General features: G+C 33.2%; 1 pseudogene; it reads left to right on the top strand.

Moving 5' to 3' along the window:
* The first annotated feature begins 2,517 nt into the window (after nucleotides 1-2,517).
* LOC128127720 (uncharacterized) lies at nucleotides 2,518-8,216 on the top strand (annotated as a pseudogene).
* The last annotated feature ends 936 nt before the right edge of the window (nucleotides 8,217-9,152 follow it).

Here is a 9,152-nt window from a genome sequence, read left to right as displayed (position 1 = left end):
TAATTATTGTTGTTTATTATTGACACATGACAGGTTGACATATTTTCTCAACTTCAAAATGCAAGTGAAGCTTTCCGGACATATATTAGAGAAGGTCTAGCCCAGGTCGACATGATTTAATTTGTTTTATAAACAAGAACGTGTTCCTTAATAGCAATGTAGTATTAGGTTATATAGTTAGGGAAAACCTCTTAATAACATTGTACAATTGGATCCCCTTAATACCACTGTATTACAATTTTTTGACTTGATGTTATGGATGAAATTGATTGTTTTGATATATATTTGTTTCCATATTTTTGTATTATGCGTAAATGAGTATTGTAAAGATGCGTCGTAAATGTATATCATAAATGGTTGCTGAAGTTTATGACACGCAAATGCGTGTCATCTTCATTTGTGACAGGGGCTTTAATGATACACAATGCGTGTCCTAAACGTGCATAGTAAGGTTACGACACGCAAATGTGTGTCGTCTTTGTTTATGACAAGGGCTTCATTGATACGCATTGCACGTCGTCAATGCGCGTCGTAAATACGTGTCATAAATGTGTGTCGTAAATGTGCGTCGTCTCTCGTTGTGATAGGGTCTTCCTTGACACGCATTTGCGCGTCATCTAAGCGTTTTATGACACGCATTGCGCGTCGTAAAAGGCTGTTTTTCTAGTAGTGATTGCTTCCATGATGAAAAGCCAACACCATTGAAGGTGTTAGAAACAAGAAAAGAACCTGGATTATCCAAACATCCAAGGTAATATGGAGTTGAAAAATCAATGGAATTGGATTGATTTTTAGAGAAAGACATGACGAATTGATTAATTGAAAGAAGAATGAAAAGAGTGAAGAAAAGAATGCAGAAGAAAGGATAAAAAAAATATAATACCATGTTAAGATCAGAGAAAATGAACAAAGAAGATGAACTGATTTGAATGACTTTCTCATTGCTTCATTATATTCTATGACTATTATATATATATATATATATATATATATATATATATATATATATATATATATATATACACACACATGAATAACATTACATAAAAGAGTATCTAACTACCACTAACTAATAGAAACAAAATTCTAACTTGAAAAGACAATACAACCCTTGGTAGTTAGAAATGGTTATAACAACTATATTAGCTAGGATGCCACTCTATCTAACCGCAATAGATAAGGGTATGTTGCACCAAGAACATACCGTTTTTTTAACAATGATAGCATTAATAAAACTCTAGTAAGAAACTAGAGAAAATAAGACATTACATGGTATTTACAACAATGTTAGGTCATTTTTCCCAATCAAACCAAGAGATGTTAGAACTTATTTTTCTAGAAGAAATCCAAGAAAAAGATTGGTAAAACTGAGTCTAGAAGGTTGCTAAGTGTAGGTTATGAGTATCAAATAAGAGTTGATTCCTAAACCAACAAATCGAGCATAAGTAACACCTGATTAGCACCTCAAAGATTTTAAATGCAACAAAAGACTATTGACCAGTTCAACAACAAAATTATAAGAGTATATGAAGTGATTAGCATCTTTTGCTAAAATGACACAAAATCGACATGATTTTGAATTCACTGAAATTCCTCTATGTTGTAAAGTTGATAAGGAAGGAATTTTCCCAATGTTATAGTCTTTGAATGTGAAAGTATTTTTAACTATGGGTACAAGAATGATAAAAGTGGAATGATAGCCATATATGGTTAAGGCAACTATGTACTGATGACTCATATTATGCCGACATCCAAAGTATGCGGAAAAATCTTGAAGAAATTTAATGTGAAGCAATCGCTCTTAGGGATATTATGATACCACAACTCCACAACACCAAGTTGTGTGTTTTAGCTCCAAGATAAAAATAGGGTCTTCTAGGTTAGCACAATCTTCTAAACATAAAGTCCTAAAGAGGTTGTTTAACAATATCGGTGTTGATGACATCATTTTCTCAAATTTAAATGTGGGAACATGTCTCATTACCTCATTAATGATAATAAGATGGGGTGGACCACAAACCATTACCATCAATTAATACATTGATTCACCTCTTAAAAATATTACTATTAAGATAAAACTACAAAAGTGGTCCATGTGGTATTCATTTTTTTGGAAAAATGGTCCAAACCATGAAAGTTTTAGATTCATGGTCCTTTTGAGCATGTTTATATGTAGTTTGGTCCTTGTTCATACTGAAAATACTATTATACCCTTCTTCCTTATTTTTAGTAAAAAAATTTAATATTTAATAGATATTAAAAAATCCCACAACTCTCTCTCTTTAATGGTTTCTTCATAACTCATTGGCCCTCTCCTCTTCTCGACGGCTATAGTTACCACCAAGTTTTTTTATACCCTTTTTTGTATTGATACTTAAGAAAACAAAAACCTAAAAAAACTCATTTACATTTCACAGATTCAAGTAAAAAATCATGCTTCTTAGTGGTGTCGTAGATTGAATTTGATCACCGGTGAGTGAGTGGTGGTGAACATTGGTGGTATGTAGGTGGCGGTGATCTGGATTACTAATTCTAGTAGCTCAAGTTGGTGTCTGATACACCATGGAAAACCCAAATTATTATGTTCTTAATAACACCATTGGCCTTATTAATCTTCTCGAAATCTGTAAAAATGCTAATCTACAACTTGTTATAGTTTAGGCAAGGAATGTCAACAGGACCCAACAGGAGCGGAAATAGTTGCCCTCGTCCCCACCCCCGAAACAGTTATTGCCCCTGCCCCGTCCCTATATACATAGTCCTCGATCCCGCCCCCGAATACCTTCATAACCTCCGATCCCACCTCCGTTCCCCATTTTAGAGGCTTAAAATTGACTTTTTTTTGCTAAAAAATTGTTATATTTTGGGCTAAGAAAACTATTTTTCATAAAAAAAGCTTAAAATCTAGTTTAATAACAAAGAAAAAATTAGAAATCCAACATTACAAAACGACAAATCCAAAAAAAAACTTATAAATATAAAATACGACAAATCCAAAATTACAAAAAAGTATGACATGAATAAAAATAAATTACCAATTCCCTATTGTATCGTATGTTGTGAAGTGGATGAAAGCCAATAAAACAAAAATTAGATAATGTATTGTTATTGTCTATATATATGTATATATATATATATATATATATATATATATATATATATATATATATATATATATATATACAAACGAACCCCCGTAGGAGTACGGGACGGAAATACCCACTCCCGTCCTAATCCTGAAAATAAAACGGAGTTTAATCCCACCCCCGCCCCGGCCCCCGAATTTTTTAGAAAAATTAATCTCGTATGGAATCGGGGTCCCACATAAGTTTTTGGCATACCTAGTTTAGGCATCATCCAGTTCTGTTTATGGATTAAACAACAAAGTACCCTTTGCCGAAAATGATCGAACCGATCAACCAGCAAGCTTATATGTCACTACAAAAAAAATGAAGAAATCACACACATATAACACATATATGGTTTATAGTTAACTGGTTCGAGATTCTTCACTATTTACAGACCTTGGGGAAGACCAAATATGGAGTATTCACTCGAGGTATCTTAAAAGGGAAATCGATTCCAATCTTTGAAGTTTCAAATCATAGAACTGTGGCGTGTGATTTTACATATATTGAAGATATTGTAAAGGATTATTTTGGTGCTTTAGGTACTGCAGAGAAGAGTACAGGAAGTGAAGGGAAGAAGAAAGGACTTGCATAATTGAGGGTTTTCAATTTGGGGAATACATGACATGTGTTCTTCTTGTATCAGATCTTGTGAGCAATTTGGAGAAATTATTGAAAGTGAAAGCGGAAAGAACGGTGATGAAGTTGCCTAGAAATGGTGATGTTTAGTTTACATATGTGAATATTAGTTTTGTTGAAAGGGTGAACTTCAAACGAGAGAGAGAGAGAGAGAGAGAGAAGTGGGGTATATGTATCTGTATTTAATATATATAAATACTTATAAAAAAAGGAAAATAAATATAATAAGGGAAATTTAGTCATTTTAATTTTCTGAGAGACCAAAACTACATACATACATGCTCAAAAGGATTTCCAATCCAAAACTTTCATGGTTTGGACCATTTCCGAAAAAATTGCATACCACAAGAACCATTTTTCCAGTTTTGTCACCAAAGAAAAAATGCTAGTTTTCGTTACCCTCGACTGGCCACTTGATTCTTGCTCTTTTTTAGGTTAATTATTTTTGAAACTTCTAAATCCAATACTAAACTTTTTTTCAATCAAAGTCAATTGTCTCCTTCTTTTGACCACAACCATTTGGATTTTGTCGTTACATTAATGTTGTTGATTTTTTTAACAAACTCAAATCTGCAGTTGTTTTCAAATTATAAGTAACATTTCATCTAGTCCCTAAAAGTTTTTTTTAATTTGGATGCCAGTGATAAGTCAACAATAATGAAAGAGGCAGTGGATCAACAATACTTTAGAAAAAATGGAGAAAAGACTAGTAGTCGATATGCATGTGTTATAAAGCTTTAATTTGAAAAAAAACAAAATCGAGTGAAGAAATAGATAACACCACAACACAATTATTCGAGAATTCTCTAAGAAAATCATTTATAGAAGCATTGGTCCATCTACTTACAAATTTAAAACACACCAAGAACCTATCGAGATTACTAAATTGGATTTCATCATATCTTATATAAGTATATCTTCAACCACCCAGGTGATGTTTGTGAATACGGGCTCCATAAATAAAAATATTCAAAAACTTAGTACTAGTTGGAAAAAATATTGAAATTGTAAACAGATCCTGCTTGATTCAATCTACAAGAATGAAAAACAGAGGAAATAGAGAACAAGAAGAAACGAAAGAGGGGTATTTTCATCCAACTTTCTTCTGGGGTTTTTATTGAACATAAAACTTACGTAAACATCAAAACAAAGGTTCTTACTTATAAAGAAAACAAAAAACTTACTATTGAGTTTATCTCTAAATTGCATGAAAACGATAATAACTAAAAATTCAAAATTAAACAAGGTAAATCTTTTAAGCTTTCGGATTATTTCAACATTTTCCACCTTCATCAAGAAGTGGTTACTTGCTTCACTCTGAGCAAGTCTTTCATCTCTTCAAACTCGGTTCTTCCATCAATTTCGTGAGAATATATGACTGTTCCTTATTATTGCTCACATGTTGAATTGTGACTTCTCCATTCTCAACATATTCTCCGATATAATGGAATTGTGTATCGATATGTTTACTCCTCCCATGAAACATGGGGGTTCTTTACTAGGTCAAGAGCATATTTTTTGTCAATGTACAATACATGTGGTTTGATGTTGCAATTTAATACTCCATCCATCCCAAAATTATTGTCCACAGACAAAAAAACACACAGATTAAGAAAACATTAATTATCACTAACTTTATTAAATGAAATGACAGTCTCCTTTTGTTGCATTTAATTCCATTATAGTATTTAATTTCATAGTAGTTTAACTTATAATGATGGGTTTTTTGTAAAATGAATATTATTTTTAGAAGTACGCTATTATTTTGGGACAACCCAAAAAGGAAACATGGACTACTAATATGAGACGGAGGGAGTATCTCGCTAAGCAACCTTTTTATCCAAATTCCTGAGCATGTTGTTGTAGTAGCTACCTTGAACTCAACTCCATAGGTGGAAAGAGTAACACACCGACACTTGTGATGCCCGAGTGACTAAATTTACACTAAGGTAGAATGTCATTCCACCCGTGCATCTTCTATCATTCACATCTATCGAATAGTCATTATTCGTGTAACCGATAACAATGTCTTCACCACTAACTCTTTCATAAATCAGACCATAATCCACTGCCCCTTTCACATATCTCAGGTTATGCTTCACAACCTTCAATTGTTGAACCGTGGGTCTCTCCATGAACCTGCTTACCAACTCGACAACATTTGAGATATAAGGTCGAGTATGGGTTAAATGCCTTGGTGCACCAACCACACTCCTGTATTCAGTAGAATCTATTCTACAAACTTCCATTTTTATCCTTGGTTAGTTCCAACTTAGGCTTCATGGGGCACTGACATGCATTATAGTCCTTCATACCCGTTTTCTTAAGTAGTGTCTTAGCGTAAGTTGGTTGACATGCATTATAGTCCTTTATACCCGTTTTCTTAAGTAGTGTCTTAGCATAGGCTGGTTGACATGCATTATAGTCCTTTATACCCATTTTCTTAAGTAGTGTCTTAGCATAGGCTGGTTGTTTCAATGTGATTCCACCTTCATGTTGATGGACTTCAATTCTAAGATAATACAACAACTTTCCCAGATCACTCATCTCAAATTCCTTATTCCATTACAAGAATAACTACCTTCGGACACGGCATATATCCCAACGACTATTATCACTGCTAAAAGTACGGCTACTGACATGTAACTTTTACCAAAAATGTTTGACCTGGAGAGTTATGTCGATGACATGTCGTCGCCACTGATTCGACGGGAACGGAGAATATTTCACTTTCTTCTAAAAACTTATGTCGACGACAAGTCGTCAATATAGGTTATGACAAATGTAATTTCCATTTATTTTTATCCCATGGTTCAGAAAATCGAAACGACATAGTTTTCGGAAAGCTATCCCAACGAACCTCTTTCAACAAACTTGCTTGCTATAGTTGGGTTAGTTAGTGTTGTGTCAATAATTGTATTGTATTGTTTTAATCTATCTTTTGTAAACGGGCTAGGCATATCCACCCGATATTAATGTGCTAGGGTTAGACTATTTATAGTGCATGCATGCACCATGATTAGTATCGATTGTTACCCTGAACTGCCTTTACAGTAGAAGTTTTTTGTCGAGTTCTTCTAAGATAGTGACTTTTAATCATTCAACATATATTCAATCATTGTGTTCTTGTCTTGATTCATATACCTGTTTGAATTCTATCGATCTACACTATTTTTATTCTAACATGTGGTATCAGATCGGGTTCTTGTAGATCTCAGTGATTATTGTAAGAATCGATCTTGTTTATGGCGATAATTTATCATGAATCTCACCTTGTTCTTTAAGTTTTGTAAGCTTTCTGAAAAGAAAAAAGTCTAATACCTCGTTTTATTGCAAAATCTTGTTCAGATCTGTTATCTTGTACTCATTATTTCATCTGATTTGTTCTTGAATTATGTTTTGGAAGAAAAAGAAGAAGAATTTTGTGTTTTGTCAAAGTATTTGTGTTCAGATCAACTTTATCTCTCTAAAAATCATCTCATATCTATTTTCTCTCTCTAGAAACCATCTCGGATCCGTTTTCTCACTCTAGAATTCTTATCAGATCTACTTTCTCTCTCTTCAAGTTCTGTCACTTGTTGAAGATCTAATAGATCTTTTATTCTATAACTCCATTTTAGAACTTGGATTAAAGGTTACTAAACCAATCTATGGTGTCGAAAAAGTGACTATGTTTCATATTCTTGGTGATTATATGTTGAGGGATGTTACTAAGTTATATAATTTTTTGTTGATGAGAAAATATTTGAATACTCACATGTTAATGACCGTGAATTACAAAAGGATGAGAGAATAGTAGAACAATTTCGTATTATCTATAGACATTTAGATCGAGAAAATAAACAACATATTTTTGAGATGAAAATAGCTGAAAAGAAAAAGGAAGATGTTCTTGGTGTTCTTGGTGAAGTTCATAATGTTCCTCATGTATCTAAAGAAAAGATGAGTCCAAATGTTCTTGTTGAGGGGGAGTCAAGTGGTTCATGTTTTTTAGAAGTGTTACATTCCAAATCTAGATGTTCTGAAGACGAATCTCATTGCAAAAATTCAGAAGTCATGAATGTGAAGAAGTTTTGTTCAATTGGAACTCAAACAAATGACTTTTTATGTTTTAATGATGTTTTTGAAGGAATGATTCCTTATAGAAAGTCAATACTTCAAGATGTTCAAATTTATCAAACTCCAAAAGTTTGTGTATCAATGGTTTCTAATGTTCAGATTCCGAAAGATGAAGAGGTTGTTCATATACGAAATTCGTTTCTGAAGCCTAGAAATCAGAAAAGAAAGAAGAAGAACAAAAAGAACAAGAACAAGAACAAGAGTAAAATGAAGAAGGTTTGGATGCCCAAGGTACAAGTACCTAATGCATGTGAAAAGGTTCAGAAAGATGAAGTCAAGAATGTTCAAAGAAAATTTAATTTTTCTTCAAATGAATATGTTAGAAGTTAGAGAAAAGAGAAAAGAGAATTTGGTTGGTTTAATGAAATCTATGGAAATTTTTGTTTTCCAATTAAAAAGTGAGTATTATTTTTAGAAGATGATTGATTCTCTTCAAATAAATAGTTGTGCAAGAAACCAACTTCAATCTTGAATCTTAAATGGGTACCAAAAGTTTTGTCCTTTATAATAAAGAAAAAAAGGACAAATGAAAGGTGACGTAAATTGAGTCAAAAAGGAAAAATTTTGTTAAAGAAATCAATTTTATTGATTTTTAATGGTTAGAAATGACAAAAGCTAGAAAATGTGAAAAAGGACATTTTCTGAAGAAAAAAAATAAAAATAAAAAATAAAAAAACGGACTGCCATCTGACACATTTCAGCAAAAGGGGTGGAAGTTGTCAGTGTACTGGAAAAAAGAGGGTCAGATTCGAAATTCTTGCCAAAAAGATGTACTTTCAGAAGTTGAGTAAAAATTGCGAGTCCATTCAAACTTTAAGGGATAAATTCACAATTAAACACTAAAATGGGGCACTCTCATAACTCTGGGTAGAAACTGCAACTTCATTAAAAAAAATAAGGGTTCAACTTGGAAATTGTAAATTCACGATTAGATTTCATGTTCACCATCGGCAGTTCGTGCTCAATCGCAACCAAAATCAAGACTCGGAATCGGAGTTCATCTTCAAAATCGGTTATTGACACAAGTTCCGAGCTACTCCAAGCATTCGGAACAATTCGCAATCGGAACTCATTGGCACAATCGGAATCGGAAGCATCAAAATCGCAGTTCACATTTCATCTCCGAGCGTTCGGAGGCATTCGCAGTTCTAGGTTCGGAGGTGCTAAAGATTCGCAATCATTGCATTCGGAGTTGCTATCGTAGTATGATTGTTTGACTCGGAACAAACCTGGATTCGGAGTTCCAGTCGGCTCGGAATCGGATGT

This window comes from Lactuca sativa, chromosome 8 (genome assembly GCF_002870075.4).
Source record: "Lactuca sativa cultivar Salinas chromosome 8, Lsat_Salinas_v11, whole genome shotgun sequence".
In the NCBI taxonomy this organism is placed as follows: Eukaryota; Viridiplantae; Streptophyta; class Magnoliopsida; order Asterales; family Asteraceae; genus Lactuca; species Lactuca sativa.
Note: the sequence above shows the minus strand (reverse complement) of the source record. Positions and strands in the feature narration are given on the sequence as shown.